General features: G+C 34.5%; 1 protein-coding gene across 7 annotated transcripts in view; it reads left to right on the forward strand.

Moving 5' to 3' along the window:
• Tmem196 (transmembrane protein 196) overlaps positions 1-14,670 on the forward strand; it is a 62,888-nt gene that overhangs the window by 35,171 nt on the left and 13,047 nt on the right. The window contains exon 2 of one of the 7 annotated variants that reach the window (XM_078039993.1): positions 4,368-4,441. The exons of the other annotated variants lie outside the window; for them this stretch is intronic. The gene's annotated coding sequence lies outside the window, so the exon portion shown is untranslated. The remainder of the gene's footprint in view (positions 1-4,367; positions 4,442-14,670) is intronic. 7 annotated transcript variants of the gene reach the window in all.

A 14,670-nucleotide genomic window follows, 5' to 3' on the forward strand; every position in this document is an offset into this window, starting at 1 on the left:
TTTTGCCTGTCCCCCTGCATACTATAAATACAATCATCCAGTCATTTGCTGTTTCATCCATTCAGTGTGAAGTTACATTATGCCAGCTAGAAATTTTATTTCAATATTACAGCTTCATAGGAGAAGCTGTGACAGAGCTAGGTATAACAAACAAAACCTGTCATCTGAACAATACCAGCAATGGCAAATGAAATGATACACTGAATTCTATTTTTATATATGAGGTTCCTATGAACTTCAAGACTGTTTCTTTGCTCCACAATCTATTTTTATCAACTTACACACGATGGAGCAAAACTGCCTTTTCAACCCATTTTTTTCCCTAGAGGATTGAGAGACAATCAGAATACTTTTCAAAATAAAAACTATTTCAACTTCTATTGTGAGTAGGTGGAACTAAAAAAACATTTCTAAATAAAGATGAAATACAGTGGTCATTAAAGGTGAAGTCAGTCCTACTATAATATGTAGTGATTTATGTTTCACTATATTTAACTAAAGAAGAAAACCTCACTCAGTCTTCCACCTCTGTTCTCCATGATAGGTTTCATCTTATTTTAAGGACTGTGCTCACTTCTTGTAACTACTCTGTGGCACTTTTGGATTTGTGCCTGAAAGGTCTTACCCTAGGAAATTCTTACCTCAGTTTAATTCAACATGGAAAATCAGCCTTGCAAATAGGAAGGCAAAATGGTGACCTTCAGGTTATGACTGAAGACACAATAGCAGAGCTCTTTGACCCTCAATATTTCTGGCAATTCTTCTTCCTAAGTATATATTCTGATAATGTACAGATTCGGGAGGATTTTGTTGGTTTTTTCTAAATACCCAGAGGAAGCATGAATCTCAGGTGAGTCATTCACTCTGTAAGGATGAATCTTAATGGGCTATTTTTTTTCTCATAGCAACATAATAATTTTGACTTGAGCAAATAGGAGGTTATATAACTTTTCAAATAGGCAACACCTACAAATGGCTCAGTAATAAATAAAACCAAAAATATTCAATTAAAAATCCTTTGCAAGTTTCCCATCACTCTTCTCCCCTCACCCCTGCTGGTAACCACAGCCATTTGTTTTTTTCTGTGTTTTTGACAGAATTACTTTATATATGTATGTGAAAATTGTATCCATAGTAGTATGGATTTCTTGCCTATCTACACAAAAAGTAATGTATTATATAATACATGATCCTGAGCTCTGCTTTTTTCATTATATTTAGGAGAATTTTCCATATCAATGTGTAGTGTTTTCTCATATTTTTTAAATAGTTGCAGAGAATTCCATTGAATTTAGCCATTGAATTTAGCCAATTCCCTACTGACTGACATTTGGGATTGCCCTTCTTGTGGCACATAAATCACTTTGTATACTTGCAGTTACATGATGTTGGCTAAATTCTCAAAAATGGGACTGGTGAGTGTAAATACATGTATTATATAACTTTGATAATTACTGCCAAATTCCTCTTGGTAGGGATTGTATCAATTAATTTTTTCTAAAAACTATATATGGCTATCTGGTTATCTTTGCCAAGACTGGCAAACTTCCTATTAAACTTTAAGGCTTCTGCCAATCAGATACTTGGAAAAAGCATCACCAAGTTGATTTGAAATTGCATTTCTCTCATTACGGATAAAGTTAAGTTTATTCGTGTTTGAAAGTCATTTGTATTTCAAAGAAGTATCTGTTCATATCTTTTGTCTACATTTTTATTGGATTGTTAGTCTTTATTGACTCCTAGGAGTTCATTTTACATTGGAAAGATTAGACTTTTTAATAATTGCAAATACTGTCATCAGTATGTTATTTTAAACTTACTCATAGTTGTTGTTTTGGGCCAGTTTTTATTTAATTTTTTAGCTCTTAGTTTTTTAATATGCCTGTCTTTTTTAGATTATTAGTCATAGATGGAAAGATTCTTGCCACTTCAAAGTAATAAAGAACTTCTATTTTCTTCCAGTACTTTCATGGTTTTGTTTGCAAGTGAAATCTTTAGTCCATTGGGCTATTACCCTGAGATGATATAAATTATAGATGTAATTTCATTTTATCCTCCAGATGGATACAGAGATGCTCAAATATCATTTGTAAAAGCTATCTTTTTATAACTGCTTAAAAATACCATTTTATTATAAGATGAATTTCATATACATTTGGCTATTTCTAGACTTTATAATTCTATTACTTCGTTCAATTTTCTATTCATTTTCAAATGCCATCTTTTTAAATCACTGAGGTTTTACAATATGTTTTGATATCTGATATTAACGTTTAACAACTTCATAGCTCATCTTTACCAGTTTTCCTCTGATATTTCTCCTGAAAGATATTTATGCTTTCATATTAATTTTAAAATCAGCCTTCTAATTTAAAAGAATAAATCTTTTTGGTGTTTTATTAAATTGTGTTAAATTAGCAAATTAAATTAAAACTATTAGCATTCTTTACTATTAAACCTTTCTATCTAAGATCACTGTATTAGTCAGTTTAGGGTGCTATAACAGAATGCCTTAGACTGAATAATTGATAAAAAGCATAAATGTATTGCCCACAGCTCTGGAGGCTGGGAATTACAAGATAGGTAATCATTGGAGTTAGCATCTGGGGAGAACTCACTCTCCTTTAAAGATTGCACCTTCTAGTGTACCATACAGCTAAATGGATGAACAAGTTTCTTCAGGTCTCCTTTAGAGCACTAATCCTATTCAGAAACTTAACATAGATAGCCATCATGTTATATATTTTTTGATTGTACAAATCTATGATTATTTTGGTCATTCATATTTTCAAGTTTTCTACTTATTTATTTACACATAAATTATAAAATAAATTTTTAGGATATCCATCCTTTTGTATTAAAAATGGGATTTCTCCTATTGCACTTTCTAATAGGATGCTTTATACATAAATATTATTCATCTCCATATATTAATTTGTGCTTTGCTACCTTACTAAATTACTTTACTTTTTTGTAGCAAATTCTGGAGTTTATTCTTTTGGGAATTTCACGAATCAATCTTTTGTCTGCAAACAATGATAGTTTGCCTCTACCTTTCCAATTTTAATGTATCAATTTCGTTCTGTTGTCTAATTCAAAGGTTAAGCACTTCCATTTCAATGTTTAACATAATTGATTATAGTAGACATCCTTACCATTTTTTTATTGGTTGTTCAAAACATTACAAAGCTCATGACATATCATCTTTCATACATTTGATTCAAGTGGGTTATGAACTCCCATTTTTACCCCAAATACAAATTGCAGAATCACAGTGGTTACACATTCACATTTTTACATAATGCCATATTAGTGACTATTGTATTCTGCTACCTTTCCTATCCCCTACTATCCCTCCTCCCCTCCCCTCCCATCTTCCCTCTCTACCTCATCTGCTGTTGTTCAATTCTCTCCCTTGTTCCCTCCCCCTTTCCCCTCACAACCTCTTATATGTAATTTTGTGTAACATTGAGGGTCTCCTTCCATTTCCATACAATTTCCCTTCTCTCTCCCTTTCCCTCCTCCCACTCGATCTGCTTAATGTTAATCTTTTCCTCATGCTCTTCTTCCCTGCTCTGTTCTTAGTTGCTCTCCTTATATCAAAGAAGACATTTGGCATTTGTTTTTTAAGGATTGGCTAGCTTTACTTAGCATAATCTGCTCTAATGCCATCCATTTCCCTGCAAATTCCATGATTTTGTCATTTTTTAGTGCTGCATAATACTCCATTGTGTATAAATGCCACATTTTTTTATCCATTAATCTATTGAAGGGCATCTAGGTTGGTTCCACAGTCTAGCTATTGTAAATTGTGCTGCTATGATCATTGGACATCCTTACCATTTTTGTCATATCATATCAAGAACATGTAAGATCAACATGTCATCACTCTTGCTTTGACCTTTGTCCCCTGACTTGAGGAAGCTTTTGTTCCATTTCTCTACCTTAAGTTTATTCTTTTTTCCCTTTATACATGATACTTTTAAAAGAAAATCATTATGTGTGACCAACACTTAGGGAGAAAGATTTATGCTTTGTCAACTTAAGAGCCAAGTATCTACATAAGTTATTCAGAATGTTTTGCATAGGATATTTTTTCTTTTTCCCATTTATTGATTTTTTGGTCATTTGTTTTTATTTTTATGATTTCGTGGATATTTATTGTGCATAGAGGGTCACAATCCAATTTATATTGCTCAAGTTGCTCCACTTTTGGTCATTGGAAGCTTTTTCAATTGGTTCCTTTTTCCTTTTGACAAACTTCATCACTGTGTTCTGTTTGTTTATTTGTTTTTTAGGTATCTAGTTACTTTCTGGTACTATAATATACTCTAAGCTCACCTTGTGTATTTCCTGCCCTAATCTAGAATCAGCCATTTCTTCAGGGAGACACAGCTCCTTTTATGGAGAATGATATTAAAAACCAAGATCTGGGTGACAGGTATGCTCAATGTTACTGAGATTTTGTTGTATATAGGCCTTATCAGCTGACAAAGCAATGGAATATGAATGAATACTAATGTGAATATGATCATATCTATAAATTTTTCTATATTTAACCATCTGTATCTATGCTGATTATACAATTGATTAATACTGATATCTTTCATTCTAATCACTTACCATATAGATTATTCTAACCTCTTCCCCTTGATTATCTATAAATTCATATTCCAACAGTAAGAAATCTGGCTTCCCCCACCATCACATATTAACTGAATTGTTCCGTTCCAAGGTACATCTATATTTCTATCAGAACTGCTAACCAATTACCCTGCAGGAAACAATTTTGTCAAATACAGTGCATAGGTACGAGGCAAGGTACAGATTTTCTTTCTTTTTTTTTTCCTTTAATTTTCTGTTCTACTTTTTCCAAAGTTACCTATGTCAGAGTCTTTCTTTGGCCACTTTCAGTAAAATCATCTTACACATTTGTAATAGTTATATTGTTTGGTAACATTCTGTATTCTATTCTTTTGAGTCCTGGCTGATTTTTCATTTTTTTTTTTTAATTCTGCACACACTGAGGTTTTTTTGTGCTGTAAAGTTTTAACAAATTCTGGGCTGTGGTTGTGGCTCAGTGGTAGAGTGCTTGCCTAGCATGCATGAAGATCTGGGTTCAATCTTCAGTACCACATAAAAATAAAGATATTATGTCCACCTAAAACTAAAAAATAAATATTAGGAAAAAAAACTCCCCAGGTAATTCTGTGGTTAAAAAAAGTTTTAACAAATTCAAATAGCATATATCCACTATTACAATATCACACAGAGTAATTTTACTGCTTTGAAAATATCTGTTTCACATATTCTACCCGCTCTCTCTCACCTAAATGCCAACTACTCATTTTATTGTTGTTGTTGACTATCTCTTTTGTTCACTTTTTTCAAAATGCCCTATAATCAGACTTGTACTGTACACAGACTAGCTTTTTTCATTTGTCAACGTGCATTTAAATTCTATCTGTGTCTTTGAGTCATTTGATATCACATTTTTTAATCATTGAATTATATTGTTTTGCAAGGTTGTACCACACTTTATCCATTACCTAGTAAAGTACAACTTCACTTCTTCCAATTTTTTGTCAATGATGAATAAAGCCATAACATTTCAGATTTGTTGGACAGATACCTAAAGCACAATCAGGGCATAAGGGAAGACTATATTTAGCGTTATAAGAAACTGCCACACTGTTTCCAAAACTGCTATTTCCTTTTCCATTTATATAAGCAATGAATGAAAATTCCTGTTGCTCCACATCACACTAATTAGTATCATCAGGCTTGTGTTTTGCATTTTACCCATTTTAATAGATGTGTATTGGTGTTTAGTTGTAGTTTAAATATAAATTTCTTAATGACAAATAATGTTGACTATCTTTTCAAGTGCTTAGTTGCCAAGTATGTCTTTTTTTTGTTCAGGTGTCTGTTCAAATATTTTGCCCGTATTTTAATTCAATTGTTTGTTTTATTATTGTTTCTCTCACTTAATTTTAATCTATTCCTTTTCAATACTTTTCTTACAATTATGATTATTTGTATAGGTTTTTTTTTCTTATACCCATTTTCTCAACATACTGTGATTCTTCCTGATAATAGTGTACTATGGTTAGCTCTAGATCTAGTAAAGGAAAGCAAAATAGAAAACTTGAAGAAAGTTTAGAAAAGATCAGAAGGTCGGGGGGGAAAACATTAGCAATGATGAAAGGCACTAGGTAGAACAAAAACTAAACACTGATGATATAGTGTCTCAATTTCTAAGAGCCATTAGGACTAAACAGCTCTGACTCTCTGACCTTATATTATAAACATAGACTTGGTGCTTCTCCCTAAAGCGCACTTTTCGGGTCTTCATGTTTGCCCATAATTCACTAAGGGAATTAAGGACAGTACCAGTGCTTCTGTGGAAAACCCTGAAGTGAGGGTCTGCAGATAAGACAATGTTGAGTATGTGTGTGAGTCTTATGGTCTGTGGCTCTTGGACCCTGATTACACAATGTAATCACCTGGGAAGATTTAAATTTACAGACACTTTCTTGGAGATTCTAACTGCTTCAAGGCATCAGGAATTTTAAACTGATAAGCAGCCAAATTTGAGATCCAAAGCTTACAGGCAAACTTTCCAAATTGATAAACTTTCCCATCTTACAAAAATAATTTTTACGGGAATCACTAGGGAAATGAAATCTCAAATGAAAGGAAGCCCATGAAAGTGGTGGCATACTTCGAGTCCCCCCAATGTTGGTGTGAAATAGTCACAATTACATCAGCTCAATATCAAGAAAAATGTGAATTGCTTTTTTATGCATTTTTCATGCTACACTCCAAAATAATTTATTTAAGAGATTTCATAGTTGTCATTTTAACTAAGAAATGATTGAAGCAGAATAAAAAATATTCAAGAATTTCTAGTAGCAAAACAAATGATACAACTTTTAATCCAGATATAGAATATATTATTTAAGTTAAATAGATAATATTAGATCAATTTTACATGTAATGTTTGTGTGTTTTCCTGATAATTTTTCAATACATTTTAAAACTGACTAATTTACATAAAAGTATGTAAATCATGAGTGGTCTTAAAGTATTTTATTCCATCTGCGGTTCAGCTCATGATCTTAAGGGGAAAACAACTAAAACTGTTTCTATTTCTAATGAATGCATCTTCTGTAATAGTTACAGAATTTCTGAGAAAAGCATTTCATCTGAAGTAGTTAAATGTAAGGTAGGAAAAAATGTTACTATGCTGTCTTGGAACAAGATTGGCTCATCATCTTTCATAGTCCCATCATTCCAGTCTCACATGCTCTAAATTGGTTGAAGAACCACTGCTTTTATCTGCTTCCACAGTAATCATTGTTCCAGATCCTTTATTACACAACACAAACCGGGAAATTCCACAATTGCCTGTCTTGGTATGTTTTATTCCTAGAGATAGACAGAAGAGGGACAAGAAAAGGACAGGTTTTCATTCATGTTAACAAAATCCTTTGTTAGGAAAATTGAACACATTCATAATTAGTCCAATTGCTTTCATTATGAGAATTATTCATGTGCATACTTGTCTTATAGTTTCACTTTCTTTCTTTTCACTGTTTTTTTTAACTTTCCTGAAATCCATTGATTTTTTTTAACTTTCCTGAAATCTTTGTGATTATTACTTTGTATTTCCTTTTTATTTTTCTGGTTCTCTATAATTAAATGCACAAATTTAAAGTTCTTCTTTGCTATCAATATTGACAATGAGTTAGGATCTCTATTATTCTGCTAAATGATACAAGAACAAAGAAAACTTTGCTTACAGTTTATCTCATGCCACTATCACCTGGGATATCTATTCTAAATATATATTAACTTTTTGAATCAATATTTTCCTACTTAAAAGATTTGCTATTTTGTTTTATTCTGTGCTTCCCCACCCCCTATATATATATATTATATATATATATATATATATATATATATATATATATATATATATATAACAGCAGAAAGCATTACAATTCATACTGCACATATAGACTGCCATTTTTCATATCTCTGGTTATATATATTCACAGCAATTTGTATCTTCATACATGTACTTTGGATAATTATGTCTATCACATTCCATCATCATTTCTAACCACCTGCCCCCTCCCCTCCCTACTCCACCCCTCTGCCCTATCTAGAGTTCCTCTATTCCTCCCAAACTCCCTCTCCCAACCCCACTTATGAATCAGTCTCCTTATATCAAAGAAAGCATTCAGCATTTGTTTTGTTGTTGTTGTTTTGTTTTGGCTAACTTCACTTAGCATTTTCTTCTCCACCTCCATCCATTTACCTGAAAACGCCATTATTTTATTCTCTTTTATTGCTGAGTAATATTCCATTGTATATATATGCCACATTGTTTTTTATCCATTTATCTACTGAAGGGCATCTAGGTTGGTTCCATGGTTTAGCTATTGTGAATTGTGTTGCCATAAATGTTGATATGGCTGTGTCCCTGTAGTATACTGTTTTTAAGTCCTTTGGGTATAAACCAACGAGAGGGATAGCTGAGTCAAATCGTGGTTCCATTCCCGGTTTCCCAAGGAATCTCCATACTTCTTTCCATATGGGCTGTACCAATTTGCAGTCTCACCAGGAATGTATGAGTGTACATTTTCCCCCGAATCCTCACCAACACTTATTGTTGTTTATTTTCATAATAGCTGCCATTCTGACAGGAGTGAGATGAAATCTTACAGAAGTTTTGATTTGAATTCTTTCTAATTGCTAGAGATGATGAACATTTTTTTTCATATATTGATTGATTGATTGTATATCCTCTTCTGAGAAGTATCTGTTCAAGCCCATTTATTGATTGGATTATTTTTGTGGTGTTTAGCTTTTTGATTTCTTTATATACCCTAGAGATTAGTGTTGAGATAAGTTTCTGTTATCCCTAATTTTTCTAGTATTTTGAACATGAAGAGGTACTATATTTTGTCAAATGCTTTCTCTGCATCTATTAAGATGATCATATGATTCTTCTCTTTGAGTTTATTGACATGATAAATTACATTTATTAATATTCATATGTTGAACCAACCTTGCATCCCTGGGATGAATTCCACTTGATCAAGGTGCACTATCTTTTTGATATTTTTTTATTCAATTTTCCAGAATTTTATTGAGAATTTTTGCATCTACATTCATTAGAGATATTGGTCTGAAGTTTTCTTTCTTTGATGTGTCTTTGCCTGGTTTTGGAATCAGGATGATACTGGCCTCATAGAATAAGTTTGGAAGTGCTCTTTTTCTATTTCCTTAAATAAATTGACGAGTATTGGTATTAGTTCTTCTTTAAATGTCTGTAGAACTTGGATGTGGATCCATCTGGTCCTGAGCTTTTCTTGGTTGGTAGGCTTCTGATGGCATCTTCTATTTCATAGCTTGATATTGGTCTGTTTAAATTGTGTATATCATCCTGACTCCATTTGGGTAAGTCATATGACTTGAGAAATTTGTCAATTCCTTCAGTATCTTCTATTTTATTGGAGTGCAAGTTTTCAAAATAATTTCTAATTATCCTCTGTATTTCTGTACTGTCTGTTGTGATATTACCTTTTTCATCACGTATGTTAGTAATTTGAGTTTTCTGTCTCCTTCTCTTCGTTAGCATAGCTAAGGGTCTGTCAATTTTATTTATTTTTTCAAAGAACCAAATTTTTGTTTTGTCAATTTTTTCAATTCTTTCTTTTGTTTCAATTTTATTGATTTCACTTCAAATTTTAATTATTTCCTGCCTTTTTCTACTTTGGGTGTTAACTTGTTCTTCTTTTTCTAGGGGTTTGAGATGTAATGCTAGGTCATTTATTTGCTGACTTTTTCTTCTTTTAAGGAATGAACTCCATGCAATGAACTTTCCTCTTATTTTTTGTCGATGTTCTCATTTACCTCTAAGAATGTCCTCATTGATGTCTTTTGCAACTCATTGTTCATTCAGTAGCATATTGTTTAGTCTCCAGGTGTTGGAGTAATTTTTATTTTTTATTTTGTCATTGATTTCTAATTTCATTCCATTATGATCTGATAAAATATGGGGTAGTATCTCTACTCTTTTGTATTTGCTAAGAGTTGCTTTGTGGCATATTATATGGTCTGTTTTAGAGAAGGATCCATGAGCTGCTGAGAAGAAAGTGTGTTTGCTTGTTAAAGAATGAAATATTCTATATATGTCAGTTAAGTCTAAGTTATTGATTTTATTATTGAGTTCTATAGTTTTTTTATTCAACTTTTGTTTGGGAGATCTACCCAGTGGAGAAAGAGGTGTGTTAAAGTCACCCAAGACTATTGTGCTGTTGTCAATTTGACTCTTGAACTTGAGGAGGATTTGTTTGATGAATACTGATGCTCCATTGTTTGGGGTATATGTATTTATAGTTGTTATGTCTTGTTGGTGTATCATTCTCTTGAGCAGCAGGAAATGACCTTCTTTATCCCTTTTGATTAACTTTAGTTTGAAGTCTATTTGATACAAAGATGGAAACCCCTGCTTGCTTCCACAGTCCATGAGAGTGGTATGATTTTTTTCAACCTTTCACCTTCAGTCTGTGTATGTCTTTTCCTATCAGATGAGTCTCCTGGAGGCAGCATATTGTTGGGTCTTTAAAAAAAAATCTAATCTTCTAGCCTATGTCTTTTGATTGCTGAGTTTAGGCCATTAACATTCAGGGTTATTATTGAGACATGATTTGTATTTCCAGCCATATTTGTTTATTTTTGTTATTTAACTTGACTTGTTTTCTCCTTTGATTAGTTTTTCCTTTAGGATAATACCTCCCTCTGCTAATTTTCATTGCTTTTTCTTTTGTTTCCTCTTCATGGAAACAAAAACATATTTTGCCGACGATGTTTTGAAGTGCCAATTTTTTAGCTGTAAATTTTTTTAACTTTTGTTTATCATGGAAGGTTTTTATTTCATCATTGAATCTAAAGCTGAATTTTTCTGGATACAAGATTCTTGGTTGGCATCCATTTTCTTTCAGAGCTTGATGTATGTTTTTCCAGGATCTTCTAGCTGTCTGTGTTGAAAAATCTGCCATTATCCTAATTGGTTTCCCCCTATATGTAATCTGATTCCTTTCTCTCGTGGCTTTTAATATAGTCTCCTTATTCTGTATGTTGGGCATTTTCATTATAATGTGCCTCAGTGTGGATCTATTGTGATTTTGAACATTTGACATCCAATTCATTCTTCATGTCTGAAAAATTTTCTGATATTATTTCACTGAATATATTGTTCATTCCTTTGGTATGGAACTCTATGCCTTCCTCTATCTCCAAAACTCTTAAATTTGGTCTTTGCATGCTATCCCTTATTTTTTGAATGTTCTCATGCTTTATTATCATTTTCACTGTGTGGTCTAGATTCTTTTCAATATTATGTATATGTCTTCACTGTCTGATGTCCATACTTCCAAGTGGTCTACTCTTTTGGTGATGCTTTCAATTGAACTTTTAATTTGGTTTATTGTTTATTTCATTTCAAGTATTTCTGGGTTTTTTTTTTTAGAACCACTATCTATCTCCCTATTGAAGTAATCTTTTGTAATCTTTTGCTTCCTGTATTTGTTTATGTAGCTCTTTGTTGAAATGATTTTTTGCTTCCTGTATTTGCTCTCTTATATCATCCTTTAATTCACAGAACATTTTAATTATGTATATCCTGAATTCCTTCTCTGTCATTTCTTCTGCTGTGCTGGCCATGGAGTCTAATAATGTGGTATCTTGATTTGTTTGGGGCACTTTTTCCCTTGTCTTTTCATGTTTTTTGTGTGTCTTCCCTTCTAGCATTATGGGTCCAATGTGTTATTATTTTTACCCTGTAGGCTTATAGTGCTCCTGTAGGATTCAAATACTTCTCCTTTGGGAGGAAGGACAATGTTAACAGATCCCAATATCAGCAATATAACACCTATAAACAATTCATTACTATTAAGACATTTACAGTTTGGTCACATGTACACAAATGTTGAATTCAATTATTATCTATAATGTAATCATTAGGTTTATAAAAGGGTTTACAGTTTATGATGGTGGACAATGAACAGGGGGTGAGGCACAGGATAATATGCTGAAGAGGCAGGATGTGAGGGTATAGAGTTAATATATCTTAGGAAGTGTGAAAGAGAAATCTAATGAAGAAGGCTATTAGCAGGAGAATAATCAGGAAGTAATTTGGGGTAGACAAGTATGTGGGAAGACAGTAGAGTACATAAAACAAACATATATATGTGTTCAGAAAAATAAAGGATATTAAAATAGTAAAAATTGGTGGTGAAAAAGAAAAAACATAAAAGCATATAGAACACACCTCTAATATATTATTCAGACATCGCAGTCATCAAAATCCTAATTCATGAAAAGTACTTGGTTTCACAAAGGTTGGGGAGGTAAGGGTGGGAGGATAGAGTAGGAGAAGAAAAAGAGAAAAAAGAAAAACAAGTTCTCAAAGGAAGAAACCAGAATTATTGATTGTTTTGGAGATCAGTTTCTTTCTTGCTTCCTTTCTCAACCAATAGGTGAAGTTGCCTGTTTGTTAGCTGGTACCTCCACTCTCAGGATAATGAAGGTAACCAGGGTGGGAAGGCTGGTCCTGGGTCAGGGTGCCTGGAAGTAATGTGTGGCACCCGCCAGTCCCTGCAGATAGACTGCACCTCGAAGGTCTCTTTTTGAGTCTGCTCATATGACTTGAGCACCTGGTCCTGTCTCGGTATCTTGCCTAAAGATTTCCCAGTTCCTGGTCTCTCTTAGTCTCAAAACTTTTTCATCGTCTCCCTCTCCCTTAGCTGTTCCCAATTAAGGGACCTCTCTCTGCAGGTCTTCCATAGGCAGCACCCTGGTCTGCGCACCCCATCTCATTGAAAGATGTTTTGTGTTGGGCAGCTACTGTGCCTGGTTACCACTGCTTGGGAGGGAGGGTGGTTGGAAACCAAGTATCTGGCCAGCTGGAGTTCCAATCTGGGAGATGCCCCCACCAAATATGGTGAGGAAGATGACCCAAGATGGAGGCCGTCTGCTTCCACCACTGGGGTGTCAGGTGGGGTGGGCGGAGTCCGGTGATGGTGTTGTGCAGTGTGTTCAGAGATGAGCTCTGTGATGTTCAGTACTGCAGCTTTTGTCTGACTTCAGAGCCTATGAAAAGTCACCTGATGTGGGCAGATTACCATGTAGGGGATTATGGCTGTAGCTGCTAAATCGAATCATAAGATGGAGGTGACCTGGGGAGCCTCTGTTGGTAGATGGGGGTCCACAGGGGAGTGGCAGTCAGAGTTCCTGTTGGGTAGGTAGCAACTCAGTATCCTGCATGGCAGCAGAGCAGCGTCTGGGAGTTCTGCAGCAGTGCTGATGCAGTGATCCTGCTCAGGCTCTCGGGAGCCCTGTGTGGGCTTATAGTCAGGAGTTGCATGACAGGAGTCAGGAGTCTTGCTCTAACACTGAGGCCCAGAGCCCTGAGTAGGGGCACAGCCATGGTGATTTCTGCATGAGAGCAGCTGTGTAGGGGTCCTCTCTCACTCTCAGAGAAGCAGTATTCCCACTAGTTGAGACCAAGTCACAGAGATACACAGAATTCTGCCTCCCTCTGGCCACCATCTTGGATTCCTCCTTCTGTTCCTTTTGATGTTGCCCCCCCCTTAATAGACCCCTGTGGTTATATTTTTAGAGTATCTCTGGAAAATCTACAATAATCTCCCCATATCAAGATCCTTAATTTAATCACATATGTCCCCCCTTTTTTTAACCAAATAAGGTGACATTCAAAGGTCTTGGGATTAGAATATGTGGGGCCATAATTCGTTCTACCACCATGTCCTTAGCCACATGTGCATGGCTTTTTAATAATTTCTTCTTTGAGTAAGAGTTTAGATGGATGGTATAGCTCCAATTTCAAAATCTTTTTTTTTTCAGAATATTGTAGTTTATCTCTCTATCTTCTTTTAGACTATCAGTGTTAGAGATAGTGTCATTCTAAGGAAGAACTAAATTTTGTTGTTATTATAATTATCTTTGGTGAACAATAGTCATCAAATTCTTCTAGTGGTGCACTGTGGTCATCTTGTGCTCCAGGAAGGAACTTGAGTGCAAAAACATATTCTCCAGTATTAATGTCCCACCCTCAGCTTGAGTCTCTGCTCACCTCTACCAGAGGGGTCTTTTCCCATGCTCTTGCCTCCCCTCAGTGGAAACCTCCTGTTACTTGTTACTTCCATGTGCTAGGCTCACAGTTAAGGGCAAATGGGATCCAGGAGAAGATTCTTTGTTGTTTTAGGCCCATCTCATCTTGGAAAGGTCCTGTGTACCTGGCCTAGTGGTGGTACTTTCTTGGCATTCGGTACCCTCCTCTTTGTGACAAGCCAAATTCTGCCTTGTATCTGTGATTGGTCTTAAGTAGGGAACTCCCGCCTCTTCTCCAGTGGTTGATGATGCTCATTAAGTATAGGCATAGAATATTAGGTCCCCAATGAATTCCTGCCTCTCTTCCTATGTAAACAAATTTTCTTCTACTTTTCCTCTAATTATAATGGCCATCTAAGCTTGCATATGCCCTGGAAATAAAAGGTTTTTTTCCTTCCTGCCAAAGTCTTAAGGCTATTATTTGTTAAAAAGGGAAAAACTAAGGAAAGAGCAGGGTTTCAC

Source organism: Ictidomys tridecemlineatus, chromosome 2, assembly GCF_052094955.1.
Source record: "Ictidomys tridecemlineatus isolate mIctTri1 chromosome 2, mIctTri1.hap1, whole genome shotgun sequence".
NCBI lineage: Eukaryota > Metazoa > Chordata > Mammalia > Rodentia > Sciuridae > Ictidomys > Ictidomys tridecemlineatus.